This window comes from Bos javanicus, chromosome 3 (genome assembly GCF_032452875.1).
Source record: "Bos javanicus breed banteng chromosome 3, ARS-OSU_banteng_1.0, whole genome shotgun sequence".
Taxonomy (NCBI): domain Eukaryota; kingdom Metazoa; phylum Chordata; class Mammalia; order Artiodactyla; family Bovidae; genus Bos; species Bos javanicus.
The window spans coordinates 45,114,679-45,133,605 of record NC_083870.1 but is presented as its reverse complement, the minus strand read 5'-3'; the positions used below and the strand labels follow the sequence as shown (position 1 = coordinate 45,133,605).

The 18,927-nt window shown below is 36.9% G+C and overlaps 1 non-coding gene across 1 annotated transcript; it reads right to left on the bottom strand.

Moving 5' to 3' along the window:
- Nucleotides 1-18,112: 18,112 nt before the first annotated feature.
- TRNAH-AUG (transfer RNA histidin (anticodon AUG)) lies at nucleotides 18,113-18,184 on the bottom strand. The gene has a single exon. It is a non-coding gene; the product is annotated as a tRNA-His (tRNA).
- Between the last annotated feature and the right edge of the window lie 743 nt (nucleotides 18,185-18,927).

Here is an 18,927-nt window from a genome sequence, read left to right as displayed (position 1 = left end):
AAAAAAGATGATTTAACAAAGGGCGTTACTTTTTCATTAGAGCCTGAAGAAGGCATTTCTGAAAAATAATGTGTCATACTCACCAGCTCACACTCATAGTCCCCAGTGGTTGTTCAGCCTCCGGGAGACAACCACTGACTAACTCTACCTGGTTCTGTAACATAGGTTTTTCACTTGGAATCTCAAGTCCAGGCAATCTGCAACCCACAAAAGATTGTTTCCTAGCAAAACTCCAACTTTTAGCTTTGTGTGACTTGTCATCCATATTTAAGAGTAGTTTCAAAACTCAGCCCTCTGATGCACTTGTTTGCACCACTGCAGTTAATTTACAGCTCTTCGTCCAAAGAGTAACCCAAGAGAGGTTAAAGAGTTGCTTTACCACCATGGCCACTGCCCAGCTTTCTCCTTCAACCCATCTTTAATGTGATTTAAGAAGCTTCCATCAGAAAGAAGATTATGAAGATCTCTATCTATCCATGTGATAAATGTACCACAATAATGGAGATATAAATAGCTTTTCTTTTTTCTGAAAGAAATCTATTACTCAGAATCATTTTTCAGAGCCTTCATAGTGATTTTACACTTTGTATGAAGCCAGATGAGAGCTTTCCTTTATAAGAATTTGTTATCACTCAGAATCCATTTACTATGTCCCACTGTGTATCCATATTTGGTATTATGTATTTGGTTATGTGTTCCTTCCTTTATAAAATAAGCTTCTGCTATGTCAAAACTGTGTCTTCTCTACCTTTGTAACTCTTCAGAGTTAAGAATATATGTTTTTTATGAAGTCATAATGTATACATTATATAATGTTTTAAATGTAGTAAACATTTCATTTACTGAAAACAGGCAAAAACTAATCTATGCTTTTAGAAATCTGGAATGGGGTTAACCTTCAAGAGAGTTACAGACAGGAGAGGAAATAGAGGCTTTGGGGAACTGATGGTGATATATTTTTGATCTGGGGGCTGGTTATACATGTGTGTTCAATTGTGCTGTACACTTATGTGTACTTTTCTTCATTACATTTCAATAAAATGAAAAAATATATTCCAGGTACTACATAGAAGGCTTACAATTGTTTCCTTGCCTTGATTAATATTTTAATGATAACATTTAAAAGAAAATGGTAATTTTGGTGGATAGCTGGATAAAAAGTATATTTTGTAAATTTTATAATAAATTTAAATGTTTTTTAAGTTATGTAATTATTTTTCACTTAGATGCTCTCACAAATGCCTAATTTAGTACCCCAAATGAAGAACATGTTCAACTAACTATTGTTCCTGTTGTTCAGTCACTAAGTTGTGTCCAACTCCTTGTGACCCCATGAACTGCAGTGTACCAGGGTTCCCTGTTCTTTGTTATCTCCCGGAGTTTGCTCAAACTCATGTCCTTTGAGTCAGTGATGCCATTCAACCATCTCATCCTCTGCCACACCCCTTTCCTCTTGCCCTCAATCTTTTCCAGCATCAGGATCTTTTCCAATGAGTCGGCTCTTTGAATCAGATGGCCAAAGTATTGGAGCTTCAGCATCAGTCCTTCCAATGAATATTCAGGGTTGATTTCCTTTAGGATTGACTAGCTTAATCTCCTTGCTGTCCAACAGACTCTCAAGAGCCTTCTCCAACACCACAATTCAAAAGTGTCAATTCTTCAGTGCTCAGCATTCTTATGATCCAACTCTCACATCCATACATGACTACTAGAAAAACCATAGTTTTGACTATACGGACCTTTGTCAGCAAAGTGATGTCTCTGATTTTTAGTATGCTATCTAGGTTTGTCATAGATTTTCTGCCAAGGAGCAAGCATATTTTAATTTCATGGCTGCAGTCACCATCCACAGTGATTTTAGAACCTGAGAAAATAACATCTGTCACTGTTTCCATTGTTTCCCCATCTATTTGCTGTGAGGTGATGGAACTAACTATAGATATAGAAACATAGATATGCATACATACATATATTTACACATTTAACTTCAGAATAATATCACAATCTTTATCAATTGAATTAATAATTACATATGTGAACTAGTTACTTTGAATAAATTTTGACTCCTTAAAATTATGTAATTAGTGAATAGATCAAGAAAACTTTAGTAAAGTACTTTACTTGGGCTCTCTTTTGAGGGTGTATTTATTCATTTATTCAACAAGTATTTGTCACACCATGCTGGGAGATAACAATACAGAGATAAATGAAACATGGGTAACCTTCCGAAGAATTCATAGTCTGTAGAGAAGACAGGTATGTAGATACATAATTTCAATGGGATGTAGTAAGTCTAATAAGTGAAAGTTATACATGAAATATGTGCATAAAAGGAGAAAATATTGCCTTTTATAAAGGGCAACAAGCAAATTTAGCGGTAAATTTAGTCCTGAACCAGGTGTTGAAATGAAAGAGAAAAATCAGATGAAGAAAGAAGTCATTCCAAGTAGAGATAAAAGCAAGAGGCAAGAAAATAGCATGTAGTCAATTATCAAAGGCTACTGGATTGGTTGTGTTTTGCAGCTTGGAAAAGGAAGTTTTTACAGTAATGGCAAAAATAGAATTTTTCTTGCTTATTAGTACATTCTTCAGAAATCCTTTTTCTTATCAAATTGTGGCACAATTAGTTCTGTTTAATAACACATTAAGATCTTGGTTCTGGGTTCAACTTGTATATTTCCTTCTTTCCAGATGATCAACCAGTTACATTTTCTCTGAGTTTTCCTTTCTTCAGGTACAAAATGGAGTTGATAATATCATCTACCTCATAGGATAGTTTGTGAAGAATATAAGTGATATTCATCAAGAAAAAGATGCTTGACACAATGCCTGCAATTAGATTCTAATTCAACTTGTTTCTATAAACAACTGGATAAATTATAACCTCGGAAAGGAAGGTCTATTTGGAAAGAAATGACATAAAGTGAATTAATAAATCTTCCTTCTCCACCAAAGATACTCAAACCTGGGTTCCACTCATTCTCAATGCCTTGATTTAAATGAGTTTTTAATATATCAAACCTCTGCTGAAAGCAAGACAAAACAACACAACCACCAACACCACCACCACCACAATAAGACAGATCTTCATTCTTTCAGGAGCCATGGCCTTATCATCTTTCAGTTCAGACTGAGGACCCTTCTTTACATTGTAATTGTGCTTAGAACCCTGGAATTGCCAATTTTGCACTTAAGCCAGAAAGAAATACACCCCAGGGTTTCAATGGAATCTCAGAATGACACCTCCTCAGCCAGCCCTCTGACTACGTTAGGGTGGCATTACAAGATGACGACGTGTACTCTTTTTGGGAGAAAGAAAGATGAGAAAGTTCTATCTTCTTGGCTTCAAGTATGTCTTCACAGCCACCACACCTTTTCATATAATTCTTTTTAGAATGTACTGTCAGAATGAAGCCAACAGAGAAAAGTTCCAACAAATGGAATTGCCATAGCAACACCCTACATTTCTCATCAAGTTTGGTCTTGTGTGGATCATCACGTTAAAGCTTGTTTTTCAGCTTGGTGAAAGCCATGACTGTAATCTTCAGTGTGAAAATCTCTTCGGCCCAAGTAGAAGTTAAAAATAGAAGAGAATAATTTGAATTATTTCACGAAACCTCCATCTGGAATTGCAGCTCCTCCACAAATGGAATTAACTCAGAGAACACTGGCATTTGGGACCACTTAAATTTCCCCTTTGGTTTCAAATTGGATTCAGTACTTGTCATTATGACTTATTATCTGTTGAGTGTTGACCAAGTACTCAATTCCTCAATTCTGAGCAAAAAGAAGAGTCCAGTACTCATCTCCTTCAAGAGGACAAGATGTAGAAGCATAATATTGAATGAGAATCTGGACAAAGGCTCAGTTTGTGTATGTGTATGTATGTATGTGTGATTTAATTGCTTTTGATAGCTAGTAAATATCTTAGGTCTTTTCTAGCCAGGAAAGCATTATTTTTAAAAAGCTTTGCATTGGAGAGTTTTGCTTTGTGGTAAATTAACTATCTTAAAAGAATTCTAAGAGAAGAACAATATATATAAAATGGTTTTTAAAAATATTCTTCCAGGGTTGCAAACTAGCCTATGTTTGGAAGTTTATGTTTTCATTTCAAATTCTTGATGAAAGGCAAGACTTCTGAAAATGTAGGGAGTATTAATATTAGTGATACTTTTTCAACTTTCATAAAAAATCAGATGTATTTTTTGAATGAATGAATCACATATTCTTAATTTACTCCAATAAGTTGTTATGTGAACATTCTATATGTTGTAATTTATGGTTATACATGGTTATTAGTCACAAAAACCCTAAACCTATAACTGAATAATACTAAGAATATGTATTGCCATTTTTCCTAGCAACAGGATATTATAAATTCATCATCATTATCAAGCAATATAAACTTGAACTACAAATATTAACTCAAAGACTAATTAAATACTCTGATCATAGAATTGTTTCCTAGAATTTATAGAATTAAATAAAAATTAACCTGCAGATATGCAACATCAGGTTGATTGACATAGTTTTTAAATAAAAAAGATTGGAAAACTACATATCAATTGTACATAAAAATATATGTATAGTTGGAAGTTGATCATTTTAAAAACAGATGCCTATAAAATCACCTGTTGATCATTTAAAAAAACAGATACCTGTAAAAATACCTGGAGTAAGGACTTTGATTTGTTTCATACAAGGAAATAGAGCAATTGCTAAACTTTAAATGTTCTCTCTCTAGCACTGAAGCAGACATAGTCATGCAGTTGACATATTTTCACAGCCCTTGGCAATGATACATGCAATTTTAATCATGGATATTAATTTTCTTCTTTAAACCACCAGCCCACCCCTGCAACTACTCTATTACTTCACCCTGGTATTTATTTCACTGCCACAAGCAGTGATGCATGGAAATTAAACTATAGATATTCATTATTTCCTGCTTTTGCCTCAGTGTGTAAAATTTTCACTTGTACATTGTTAGAAGGTAAAAATTTCATCACAGACTTACCATCATGTGACCTCGACCTTGTGGTGATTAAATGTTATAAGGGTTTGGGCATAAAGATATCAACCAGCAAGGACGAGCTACAGAAACTGGTGACAGGGAACATGTCTGGGTAACTATGACAGCTGAGAAATAACCTATGATCTTAAGGAAAAGTCAGCATTAGATACTATAACCCTAACCATCACTTTGAAAGCTAAGGTTCTGCAATGAAAAGACTAGAAATTCAATTGTTTTCAAATGACACATTGGGTTACAATGTTTTTGTCAGCAATTACTTTGTCACAAAATCGTTATTCTTCTTATTCTTTTTTCCCCCCTGTGGAGTTAGTGATGGGGATGCTGAATTTTCCCAAAATAACCTTTAATTATAGTTTTTGATCTTGACATTCTTGAAAAATGCCCTACTGGCTAGTCTTCTGTAAGTACCATCTGTAAGTTTTGATCATAAACTAACTAGTCCTAGAATCTGCCTGGCAAAAAGCATTACGAGTCATTTTGGAAAAAGTCAGGCATAGTCAATTTTCACAGTCTTGAAACTTGAAATGATTTCTTCCAGCTTTCAGAGGAAAAAAAAATTTTCTGGCATGAAATTCTGTGTTAAAATTTTCAAACAAAAATAGAGGAGAAAGCTAGAATATAGCAAAAACAACGAAAAAAGATACAGTAGAAATTTGAATATACTAGAAACTGCATTTCTCCAGAAAATAAGAATTTTCAACTTTATTTTCACAGTTAGACCTAATTATTTATACCTAAAATATAATGAATTTATATTTCTGAAGCACATATCTAAGAATAGAAGGAAAATAAAGAAAATATGTAATATTATATCAGTAATGATGAAGGAAGTACTCCATAGCATCTTAACTCAATCAGTACCTTAATAAGATGAAGGGGGAAGAAAACCATGTTGATACTCCTCTGGAGCAGGTTAATACTGGAAGCTGCTGACCTGCCATATATGGCCATTACTTGGTGATGTTAGAAATAACAGCACTGAACATTCTCCTTACCAGTGAAACATTTAAGTCATTTACTTCTCTGAACAATCTCAGTGGTTAATTAAGATCTTGACAAAAAGTACATCTTGCAAAGATGTGATGGTGTCTGTTATACATGGTATTCATAGGTGGACTGCTGCTTTATAGTAAACTGCTTCATTTGCCTTTATTATTCACTCTGTTAACTATAGATTCCTTGATGTGTAGAGTCTGGTATCCTTTAAATACCAAAGTTTTCCTCTGTATTGATATTTTATAAAAACACGTCTTCTTAAGAATTCTGAAGTTCTATCTTTGTGCCAATCCATCAATGTATCTCCATTTATACTTTTGGAAGGACAAGAGTCCCTATGGAAGGTGTACTTGTACTGTCTTAGAGTCATCAAATTAGCATAGCCTGATTTCTTGGTAAGTGTCCAGACTTGTGTTAGCCAGAGCATTCATGTCAATGTTCATTATGCATAAATAAAGCTATTTTAGGAGAGGTAGTTTATAGGTCACATTATTTTCTGATCTCAGTTTCCTAATGACGCCAATATATCTTTCTGGAAATGGACAAACTGCTGTGATTATGGCCCTTGTTTATAATGTGAGTTGTATTTCTACTTGTATTTCATGGCATCCAGTCCCACCACTTCATGGCAAATAGACGAGGAAAAAATGGAAACAGTGACAGACTATTTTCTTGGGCTCCAAAATCACTGCAGATGGTGACTGCAGCCATGAAATTAAAAGACACTTGCTCCTTATAAGAAAATCTATAAGAAACCAAGATAGCATATTAAAAAGCAGAGACATCACTTGACTGACAAAGGTCCATATAGTCAAAGCTATGGTTTTTCCAGTAGTTATGTACAGATGTGAGAGTTGGACCATAAAGAAGGCTGAACACTGAAGAACTGATGCTTTTGAACTGTGGTGTTGGAGAACGTTCTTGAGATTCCCTTGGAGAACAAGCAGATCAAACCAGTCAATCCTAAAGGAAATAACCCTGAATATACATTGGAAGAACTGATGCTGAGGCTGAAGCTCCAATACTACCTGATGCAAAGAGATGACTAATTGGAAAAGACCCTGATGCTGGGAAAGATTGAGAGCAGGAGGAGAAGAGGGCAGCAGAGGATGAAATGGTTGGATGGCATCACCGACTCAACAGACATGAGTTTGAGCAAACTCCAGGAGATAGTGAAGAACTGGGAAGGCTGGTGTACTACAGTCCATGCAGTTGCAAAGAGTCAGACATGACTGAGCAACTGAACAACAGCAACAATTTCTAGTACCATGGTTTGCTAGTTTAGTGATATGGAAAAACATATCTTTGTTCACTCATACCTATACTTTTTATATTTTTTGTATGAACATATATTAGTATACAGATCCTTGCTTAAAATTCAAATAGTACTATGCTATACAAATGCCAATAATTATTAAGCTGGTGTGTGATTATAACTTGAGAGCCTACAACCTGTCAGCTGCTGGACTAGGCACGTTGTTCATCATTGTCATTATAATTATCATCACAGATTTTTTATTGAATATTTATCTGGAAAGTATTCTACATTTGTTATCTATTTAAAATCCCATAAACAGAAGTGCAAAAAAGGCCTATAACTGGCAAGAAGTAGAGTCTGGATTGAAATACAGGTTTGTCTACTGTAAGATAGCCTGTAAATAATAGTGCATAATGCATTTAAAAATTTGATACATTTCTCAATCTTCCCAAACAGCCCATTTTTAAAATGGAACATGCAACTTATGGCTTGTATACCTATTATCTCATGGCTGTGTCTATTTGAACCCAGACTCTCTGGATATAGGAGTCTACCTCTCAAAAACTAAGATCATGGCATCTGGTCCCATTACTTCATAGCAAATGGATGGGGGGAAAATGGAAACAGTGGCAGAATTTATTTTCTTGGCCTCCAAAATAATTTCGGATGATAACTGCAGCCATGAAGTTAAAAGATGCTTGCTCCTTGGAAGAAAAGCTATGACAAATCTAGATAGCATATTAAAAGGCAGAGACATCACTTTGCTGACAAAGGTCCATATAGTCAAAGCTATGGTTTTTCCAGTAGTCTTGATATGAGAGTTGAATCATAAAGAAGGCTGAGGACCGAAGAATTAATGTTTTCGATCTGTGGTACTGGGGAAGACTCTTGAGAGTCCCTTGGATTGCAAGGAGAGCAGACCAGTTAATCCTAAAGGAAGTCAGCCCTGAATATTCATTGGAAGGACTGATGCTGAAGCTGAAACTCCAATACTTTGGTCACCTGATTCAAAGAGCCAAATGATTGGAAAAGACCCTGATGCTGAAGGCAGGAGGAGAAGTGGGCAGCAGAGGATGAGATGGTTGAATGGCATCACCAACTCAAGGTATATGAGTCTGAGCAAACTCTGGGAGATAGTGAAGGACAGGGAAGCCTGGTGCGAGACAGTCCATGGGGTCACAAAAAGTCGGACAAGACTGAGCAACTGAATGACAACAAACTCTTCAGAGCATCTTCTAACACAATAAAAAATACAATGACATTTTTGCTAATAATTTCAGGTGCAGAAAGAATGCATACTCCATGTTGGCCTATTGTATCTGCTGTAGCTCTCTTACCCTCCCTCTTCCTTGTTTTTACCCATTTCCTGTGACAACAGATGTTTTCACTCCTTATCTTTGGATAAGTAATACTTTATAAGTGAGGGAATCTCTTTGGGAACTGAACTTTGGACACTGTACCAAGCCCCAAGTGGACTAATACAAGAATTACTTTAGAACAGATTCACGGTTCTTCCTGGAAGACATTATGGTGACTATAATTTTCTCTGTCCCTCTATGTAATTTACTTGGAATTATTCAAAAGTATTAGCATTTTAGTTTCTGAGACAATGTATAGAATATTTTCCTCAGAAAACATGTGTTTTTTAAAAACCATGGTTGCTAAGAAGCTTTGTCCATATATTCCATCAAGGGCTTGTTCTGTGTATCACTCTCCAATTATGGATAGATGAGGAGAGCAGAAGACTCACAAAACACAAGAGTCAGTGTTTCCATGGGGTCAGTGAAATGGCTACTGGCTAAAGGACTCAGGCCTGGATCACATGGTCAGATAGAGAATAGGAAAAATGTTAATGGGTCACCATTTTTACGCTTCAGTTTTGATGTAGATGTAAGATGAAGACTTTGAGGAGCAATCTTCTCAAGTGATTCCACAGTTTCTTAGGATTTGAGTCAGGATGCCAGAGGTCTGGGGTCAGACGAAGGAGTAAGAGAAAAAAAAACGCTTTGAATTTGGGTCCAGTTCCTAGTTGATTCTGAAGTTCTTTTCTAACAATATATCAGGAAGTAGAAATGAAAACGGGGAAAAGCCCAATTAGTAGAGGATTAATTTCCAATTTAAGCTGGAGGGCAAAGAAGAGAAAGCTGAAATTATCTCATCTCTCAAAATGAGCTTAAATAGTTCTGTCAAATGTGCTCAATTTAGGTCACACAGGGAATTGAGGACATCTTCACTTTCCACTATTGTGAAAGTCTTAAGGTTACTTAACCAAACAGTTGAAGAACATAACAAATTCATACCAATGAACAGAGTCTGAAAAGTTCATCTCACATTTGGGAAAGCAGCACACTGTTGTTATGAGAAACTCTTCACAATTAGATTTGAATACTGATATCTCATGCTCACTGTATCAGAGACAAGACAGTCTGTAAAAAAAGTCTATAAATCCCATGAACAGCTTTTTGCAAATGGATTCTTTGTGGAGACAAGTGAAGAGACTTAATCATAGAAGCAGAACAGAGCTTTTCCAGGTTGACAAATGTTAGTGTAAACTTGGTTGCCTACACTATTGGCAATGTGCTGCTTCAGCAAAATAGAGAAGCATGTTTAATTACTGCTTTCTTTGTATCAGTTATTGTAAAGAAATGCATTAGATTAATTCTTCAAGTTATTCTCTAATTTCATTCACTCTCACTGTTCCAGTAATTACTTTTCTACCTTACATAATTCTCTGATTCTCTTTTGGTTTCAACTTCTCTACCTACAAATATCATCTGGAGGATTCTTCTTCAGTCATCCTACCCTATCAAGATACCTATTCCCCTCTCTCCTAATTATCTCTTTACTTCTCAACTAAGGACTCATTGTTTCCACTACTACAGTGTTCCTTCATTCTTTGCAATGTTGTGAGTCTTTTTGTAGCAATGGCTTTCATCTTTTGAAGGGAAGCAGTACCTTGCTTGGAGAAGGAAATGGCAACCCACTCCAGTACTCTTGTCTGGAAAATTCCATGGACAGAGAAGCCTGGTGGGCTACTGTCCATGGAGTTGCAAAGAGTCAGTCAGGCACGACTTAGTGACTGAACACACACTAACTTTCTATTCTTCAAGTCCACTGGCTTTTAGCAACAAAACAGCTTTATCAAGATAATTTATAAGCAATAAAACTCTCCAACTTTGATTCATTTTGACAAATGTATAAAGTCGTGTGCTCCCAACCACAGTCACAGCATAGAACATTCCCAGTGCCTTAGAAAGTTTCCCTGTGTGCTTCTGCATGAGGAATTCCTCTTTTCAATGATCAAACTTCCTAAGACTATTTTGAATAATGGCTACGGTAACCCTCACGATTGAATAGTCCACAAGATTCACTTGGCATATTTTGTAAAATTGCAGAGCCCTGAGCCTCATTTCCAGAAATTCTGATGCGTTATAAACATTTAGAAATCAGAATCTGATCATAGCACTTCTTGAATTAAAACCATGCAATGGCCCTCCATTGCCTATGGTAAACCTACAAACTTCATAGTATGGCCTAAAAAATTTGTCCTGCTTGTATCTTCACTTTTCTCCCTCTTCCCATTCTCCATCTCCCCTACTCCTAATCTAGGCAAGCTCCCGAATCATTAGTCCATTTCATATATCCTCGGCCTTCTTACTCAGGATGTTCCTCTTTCACACCTCCCAGGCCCACAGTGTAGTCCCATGTTTCCCAACCCTAAACAGTGCAGTGTTTTCACCTGTGGATTGCCAGGGTCAGTTCTCTATCTACCTCCAAGACCACTAACCTAAGACACAATGGAGCACACACTGCTTTGGGCTGTTGTTGCTTATTATAATACTTCATTTCCTCTTATTTCACAGTAAGCAACTTGAAGCAAAATTTTAGGTTTAATTCCCTTCTCTTTTTGTCTTTTCATACTGTTCATGGGGTTCTCAAAGCAGAGACATTACTTGGCTGACCAAGGTCCAAATAGTCGAAGCTATGGTTTGTCCAGTAGTCATGTATGGATGTGAGAGTTGGCCTATAAAGAAGGCTGAGCATCAAAGAATTGATGCTTTCAAACTGTGGTGTTGGAGAAGACTCTTAAGAGTCCCTTGGACTGCAAGGAGATGAAACTAGTCAATTCTAAAGGAAATCAACCCTGAATATTCATTGGAAGGATTGAGACTGAAGCTGAAACTCCAATACTTTGGCCACCTGGTGCAAAGAACTGACTCATTAGAAAACTCACCAGATCCATTACTACCTTGGAGCCTTTCCTCCTAGACTCTTCCCTCTGACAAATTCAACTGGTTCTTTGAGACTTGTTTTAAATATCACTTCTTTTATGAGACTTTGCCTGACCCTTAATCTAAATAGGTCACACAGTGGGGTTGCCATGATTAGGAAAAGTGTTTTAAGTTAATTGAAGTATCTTAATCATCGGGACAATGGCATAAAGTCTTGTGATTATTATTCCCATCTTACAGATGAGAAATGTAAAAGTAAGGTTCACAAAGTAACTGCATAGCTGTTAAGTGGCTGTGACAGGAGGTGGATCTAAGTAGTGTTACTCTAAATATTAAAATATGCTTTGTGTAATTTATTTCTCAGTCGCCATTTTCATAAAAACAAATGCATGCATGTGTATTTATTGCCGTCCATTTCTTTACCTATGAGTTTCATGATCAGATCTTCATTTTTGAACTGCAGTTTGACAGTTGTGAGTAAAGAAAGGTGAATTAGAGTCCTAAGGGAGTGACTGAGGTTAGGAAAAGCACTTCATGGACTTCCACCCCTGGAGCCTCAGCTTTTTAACAAATATTTCATAGATGCCTCTTGATAAACAATTAAAATATTCAAGTGAAAGATCCACAATTTTTTCAAGAAGTAAAAGTGCTTTGTAAATGTGATAATATCACTGTAAGTCAGCCTAAAATAATTACTGCTAGAATATTACCTGATAATTTATGCCTGTACTAGATTCAGATACTTTAAGCATTTTTACTATATAAAAAAGTATATCCATTCTGTTTAAAACACCACAATAATATCAGATTCTTTAAAGAAAATCCTTCTGAAAAATTCATTAATTTAATTTTGTTAATTTAATTTAACCAACTGTAGAGCAGAGCTTGAGAAATAATTAGATAAAGCTGCACAAAATGGCATTTTGGCCTTCTCTATTAAAAAAAAATTAGTTCAAAATCCAATAATGCCTGCAGCCTATTTGAATTCTATGTTGTCTCAATGAATATATAATCCATTAAACATACAAAATGTATTTCTAAAGAAAACAGTAACTTTTATTTACCTGACATGGCCACAGTCTGAATTGTCTAAGACATGGTGATAGGCCAAATGACTGGACATGTTTTAGAAGACACCAAAAGATGGTTGATCGACTGTAAATAAGTATTTTAAAATAGGTTAATGTATTTTAAAGGTAGCTCCCACCCTTTCCCCCACTCCATTTGGCCACTGAGGGAAATGTAATAACTCTGTGATAATGAAAGTCTTACCCATGGTGAAAAGTCCTATCTTTATGATACATCAGGGACTAGTTTTTATATTGCTTTGATAACTCTAAACCTTTAAACTGCTCTTTCTAGGGCAAATTCTGCCCTCCAAAATTTAATTGGGCAGAATCCTATGTTGACTCAGAGGGAATAAAATGCTCTCAGAGTAAACCACTCACCCATTAATTTTTCCAAGGCATCAAGGTATCATTTAGTACCTGGAAGGAGGTAATTTACCACATGGTACTTCGCAGGAGCTACTGACTGAGCAGTTTATTCCTAGGGAGAATGCAACTCACCCTGGGTCACTATAGAAACAGCCTCCTATTATAATCAGGATTATTATCCTCCATTTACTCCCTTTTTCTGCCTGAGTCTCTCAGTAACAGCTGGAGGCCTCATTTATAAACAACCTGTGCTCTAAAATACCCATGATGCTCACAGTATGAAAACATAGAAACAGTCTATCCTTGGGCATATTATTATTTTATTATTATTTTATATGTATTTGGTACATTTCCTTCAGGGAGCGGAAAGCATTTCATGAACTTTAAATAACCAGTGGATATAAATCTATGCCACTGTATATAAGTTATAGTTACTTTAATAATAATAAAAACAATAAGGGTGAAGAATTGGTATGGTTTATTTATAGTTAATACATAAGGAGGAAAAGACATTTCAATGATCATAGAAAGTGTAAACCTCTTTCCTTATTTTGCTTTTTACTGTGGAATTAGTTAAGTTTGTGAGTTGGAGTCTTTTTTTTTTTTTTTTTAATACAACAGTCTGTTTGGAATGGCTATCTAATCAATGTTGACTGATTACTGAAATTGTTTTTTAATTGTATACAATTGTGTAAAGTGTGTTTAACCTAGATTTATACAGCTGAGTTATTTCTAGATTTCCAGGCTTAGGAGAACAATCTTTCTTGAATATAAGCAGTAGATTTACTGGAACCCTCATGTTACTAGTAGAAACCCATACCCACCAGTTGTACCCACAGATAGCTTCTCAATTCATAAAAGGCTTACATTCTTCAGGTTGTGTCTTTTTCTAATGTCTTGCTCCTGGTGAATTTCCCATTTCTCCTAATCTTAGTTCTTAGGCTTCATGACTTATTTTCATACAGCTTTGACTTTACCTGGTATTGCAGTCAACTCCTTGTTTTCATCCTCTGCCTCCCATCCTTAAACACTATAATCAAAGAACACTCCTGATTTTGATTTTACAAAGGTTTGGGTCTGCAGGATATAAACAGATGGCATCACAGCAAAGTTCTGATGATGTTTAAAATCCAAATCACCTGAAACCATCCCTTCACTGTAAATTTATGGCCAACCACATCCCTCTCCTCTCAATCCTAGTATTTAGGTGTTAAATTACTGTTATTTTCTCAAGAAGTTCTTCCATCAAAAGATTCTTCTTACATCCATCAAATTTCTGTTTATTTCTTAAATGGAATAGCAATTCTTATTTGCATAAACTCTCTAAGCACCAAGGTAATATCTATTTTTGAACAGATATATACCTTAAGGTAAAGGTTTTCTCTACATCTTTCCCCATCTCAACCAAAGAAAATTCTCATCTTGAATAGAATTCAGCTTCTTCGGTAGGATATGTTCTAGGTGGCATGAGGTGGTTCAGGTTTATGCCTTTTTGTGCTCAAGTAATTATTAATAGTTTAATTATTAATAATTATTAATATACACTTTTTGCTCTCAAAATTCTCCAGTTTTTTATGATTGTGTTTTACTCACTCACTTGGCAAATATTTTCATATAGTCTTTTAAGAATAAAGTGTTAAAAAACATGTAATTATATATAGTAATGTATATTTAATATATATTAACTCAAACATATGTGTAATGGGATAACAAATCTAAGTGATTCTTCAGTGCAAAAGATATGTGGCACCTTAAACTTAGCCTGGTCTTATAATGTAAAATTTTCCTTTGATTACATATTACGTGGTTTTACTTACCTCTGAAACACTTTACCCCCAACCCAAGAGTTATTTTTCAAAGTGATGTTGCAAAGTGATGTTTGCAACCTTATGGTAGAGGTGAAGAGATTCTTGGGTAGGATGTTTGCAGGCTTCATTAGCCTCATGCTAATGAGTTAAATTTTATTTGGGGCAAAATGAGGACTATAGCCCATGAGACAGCATTTCAGATAGCTCTGAAAAACTGCTCCAAAGAGGGAGTGGGAAGATCAGTATATATGCAATTTTAGTGAAGGGGGAGCACATGCAAATCAAGCCCATATTTTTGCAAAAGGTTTCTCCTAGTCATGAGGAGCTGTAGTCATCATGAAGGATTTTAGTGCTTTTCTAGATTTTTGGAGATACAGAATTATGCTCATAAAATTGGTTCCTTAAAATATCTAACTCTATGAAGACTATGAAAGCAAAGAGCCTCTTGAAGAAAGTGAAAGAGGAGAGTGAAAAAGTTGGCTTCAAGCTCAACATTCAGAAAATTAAGATCATGGCATCTGGTCCCATCACTTCATGGCAATTAGATGGGGAAACAGTGGAAACAGTGACAGACTTTATTTTTTTTTTCTAAAAATCACTGCAGATGGTGACTGCAGCCATGAAATTAAAAGATGCTTGCTCCTTGGAAGAAAGTTATGACCAACCTAGACAGCATATTAAAAAGCAGAGACATTACTTTGCCAACAAAGGTCCATCTAGTCAAGGTTATGGTTTTTCCAGTGGTCATGTATGGATATGAGAGTTGGACTATAAAGAAAGCTGAGCACAGAAGAATTGATGCTTTCGAACTGTGGTGTTGGAGAAGACTCTTGAGAGTCCCTTGGACAGCAAGGAGATCCAATTAGTCCATCCTAAGGGAAATCAGTCCTGAATATTCATTGGAAGGACTGATGCTGAAGCTGGAGGTCCAATACTTTGGCCACCTGATGCGAAGAACTGATTCATTTGAAAAGACCCTGATGCTGGGAAAGATTGAAGGCAGGAGGAGAAGGGGACAACAGAGGATGAGATGGTTGGATGGCATTACCGACTCAATGGACATGAGTTTGAGTAAACTCCGGGAGTTGGTGATGGACAGGGAGGCCTGGCGTGCTGCAGTCCATGGAGTCACAGAGTTAGACATGAGTGAGCTACTGAACTGATGAAGACCTGTTCTGCCAGTTTTTCCCAGAGCACAGAGTGCCTCTTTCCTGATCTCCACCCTGAATTCCTTTCAGGGTGTATTGAAGGTCTACAGCTACAGCAGTTCGTGATTTAATCCTTGTAGAGGTAGACGGCAAGTGCCAATTTGTATCTGACACCCACATGGGTGTCCATCTACATCTGTGCACTGGTCCCCAGCTGGCAGTTGTGTCTGTAATTGTTGCCTGGAGTAATCAAAAGTAGTAGTCTCTCTCAACTTGGTTGAACCCAGCTACCCTCACTGGCTGTCTTGGCCTGATCTTAGCTCATGTCAGATTCTCCATAATCTGGCTGTACACAGTTCAGTCCTTGCCTAAATTGACTGCCTTGTAGCCACTCTGAAAAGTCACTTAATTTCTCTTAGGTGTCCCCTCTAGTAAGCACTCCAGGTGAACTTTCATTCTTCTAAGTTCCTTCTATACACACAGGAAGCAAAGGCACCTCAGGTTCCTAAATGAGGAATCAAGTTAACATTCCCATTCTCCTCTATTGAGTTATCATTTTTGTCCCATTTTGTTCTCCTTGTCCCAGTGCCTTACCCACCACATACACACTGTTACTCTGAGCTGAAACCCTTGCAGGGCATTAGCAGTCACACACCTGACCACTACCTTCTATCATCATACATTAATGCTCTTTTAACATTTATTTATTTTTAATTGGAAGATAATTGCTTTACAATGTTGTGGTTGGTTTCTGCCATACATCAACATGAATCATTCATAGGTATACATATATCCCCTCTCTCTTGAACCTCCTTCATCATATACTTTTGTGATAAAATAGAAAATTGCTGGCTTTGCTGTCCTAGGAAGTATTGGTATCTTCCCTACCCACTGAGAGAAACCCTTCAGGCTTAAACTGTGATTAAAAATTTAAATAAATTTAGAAAGTATTCCCTCAGAACAGTGGTAGCCTTGTTTGTAAGAAACTGGACTTCTTGTACCTGTTTTGAATGTTAGAGAGTGAATTCCGTCCTTCTTTTTGCATTCCTTCAATAGCATTTCTAGTTTCCCTACCCTCTACCACACTCCTGCCACCCCTCCATTTTCACTGTGGGCAGGTGAGCCTTTGGAAAACAATAGCCTGGATATGGAAGCTGAGCCATTACACAGATAACCCTGTTCTTAAATTCATGTAGGGGAACAGAATTTGCCATGCTAAAATATATCTCTTTGTCCTATTAATGATTTTGAGCTGGTTATTTTCTAGCATGTGTGTGTGTAAGTGTGTGTATGCTGGCACACACATTCAGTCATGACCTCATAGACTGTAGTCTGCCAGGCTCCTCTCTCTATGGAATTTCCCAGACAAGAATACTGTATTAGGTTTCCATTTCCCTCTCCAGGGAGTCTTCCTGACCCAAGGGTTGAACCCATGTCTCTTGTGTCTCCTGCATTGGCAGGCAAGTGGTTTCTTTACCACTGTACCCCCTGGGAAGCCCAGGGAACAGCATACATGGGAAAAACTCTGAAAACCCTTTGGTAAGAAACATTTACATTTGTAAGGAAAATCTCTGTTTGTAAGGGTGTCTCCCTCCAAGTAACTGGAAGAAGAGGATGACCAAATCTCTGGACACTCTTCTCAATGGAGAAGTCAAGGACTTAAATCTGTACCACAACCTTACCCTTCTTTACTGTGCAAAATGCACAACATAAGAGTTGCAAGTTCAGTTTTATTTGGTGCAAAATGAGGACTGTAGCCAGGGAGACAGCATTTCAGATAGAAATGAAAAATTGCCCCAAAGAAGTAGAAGAGAAGGGTTGGGGAAGGTATGTGATTTTGGTGAAGAGGGAGTCCATGAAATCAAGCACATATTTTTGCAGAAGGTTTCTTCTAGTTACACAGAGCAGTCATCACCTTGAAGGAACTCAGTGCTTTTCTAGATATGAGGAGATGCAAGAATTGGGCTCATAAAATCAACTCCTGAAAATATCTAACCATCTGAAGACCTGTGCGAGTTTTTCCAGAGTCCGGGGTGACTTATTTCTGCTCTCCACCCTGAACTCCCTTTGAAGTGGAGTTGCTCAGTCGTGTCCGACTCTTTGCGACCCCATGGACTGTAGCCTACCAGGCTCTTCCATCCATGGGATTTTCCAGGCAAGAATACTGGAGTGGGTTGCCATTGCTTTCTCCAGGAGATCTTCCCAACCCAGGGATTGAACCCGGGTCTCCCGCATCATAGGCAGACGCTTTACCATCTGAGCCACCAGGGAAGATCGGTATGTTTAAGGTCAGCAGCTGCAGCAGCATGTGATTTAATCCTTGTAGAGGTAGATGGCAAGTACCCAAAGCAAGTGCCAATTTGTAGTTGATACTGGTAACTCCATATTGACTCTCCCCACCCTGAACATCCTCTCTTGTCTTTGGCTGAGGATGGTATTTAAGGTGAGGGCTTCTGCCATTTCGGTGAGTTGCTCAGTTTTTCTGGGTCTCTCCTATGTATATATATTATTAAACTTTTAAAAAAATTTCTTCCTTCCTTATCCATTTTTGTCCTAGACTTAAGTAAATGAAAGGCCACATGATCCTGACCTGAATTGCTATCAAAATGTCTTGTGTCTTGCTTCCAAAATTTTAGGAACATTGTAAGTAGACTGCTGATAAAATGTGGCCACTTTTTAGACCCAGCAGCCAATCACAAAATTTTCCATCACTAAGAATAGCTCCTAAAGCCATAGCAGTGATGAAGTCTAATTGCCAAAAGAAACAGTAGAAGAGTAAATAATTTTTTTTTTTGCTGGGTCAGCAGCTCTCCATGATATGAAGGTGTCATGATTGTATCCATGGTACTCATTCTTAACCATAGAATTCTTATTCTATTACTACTATAGGAGCTGTAGAGTTTTATACCAAGTCTTTATTTATCTTACCATTTTTTTCTATAAAACTGTATTCAAAAATCTGTATTCTTCAGCTGATCAGAACAAAGTCTCATACATCTTCTGATTCCACTTAT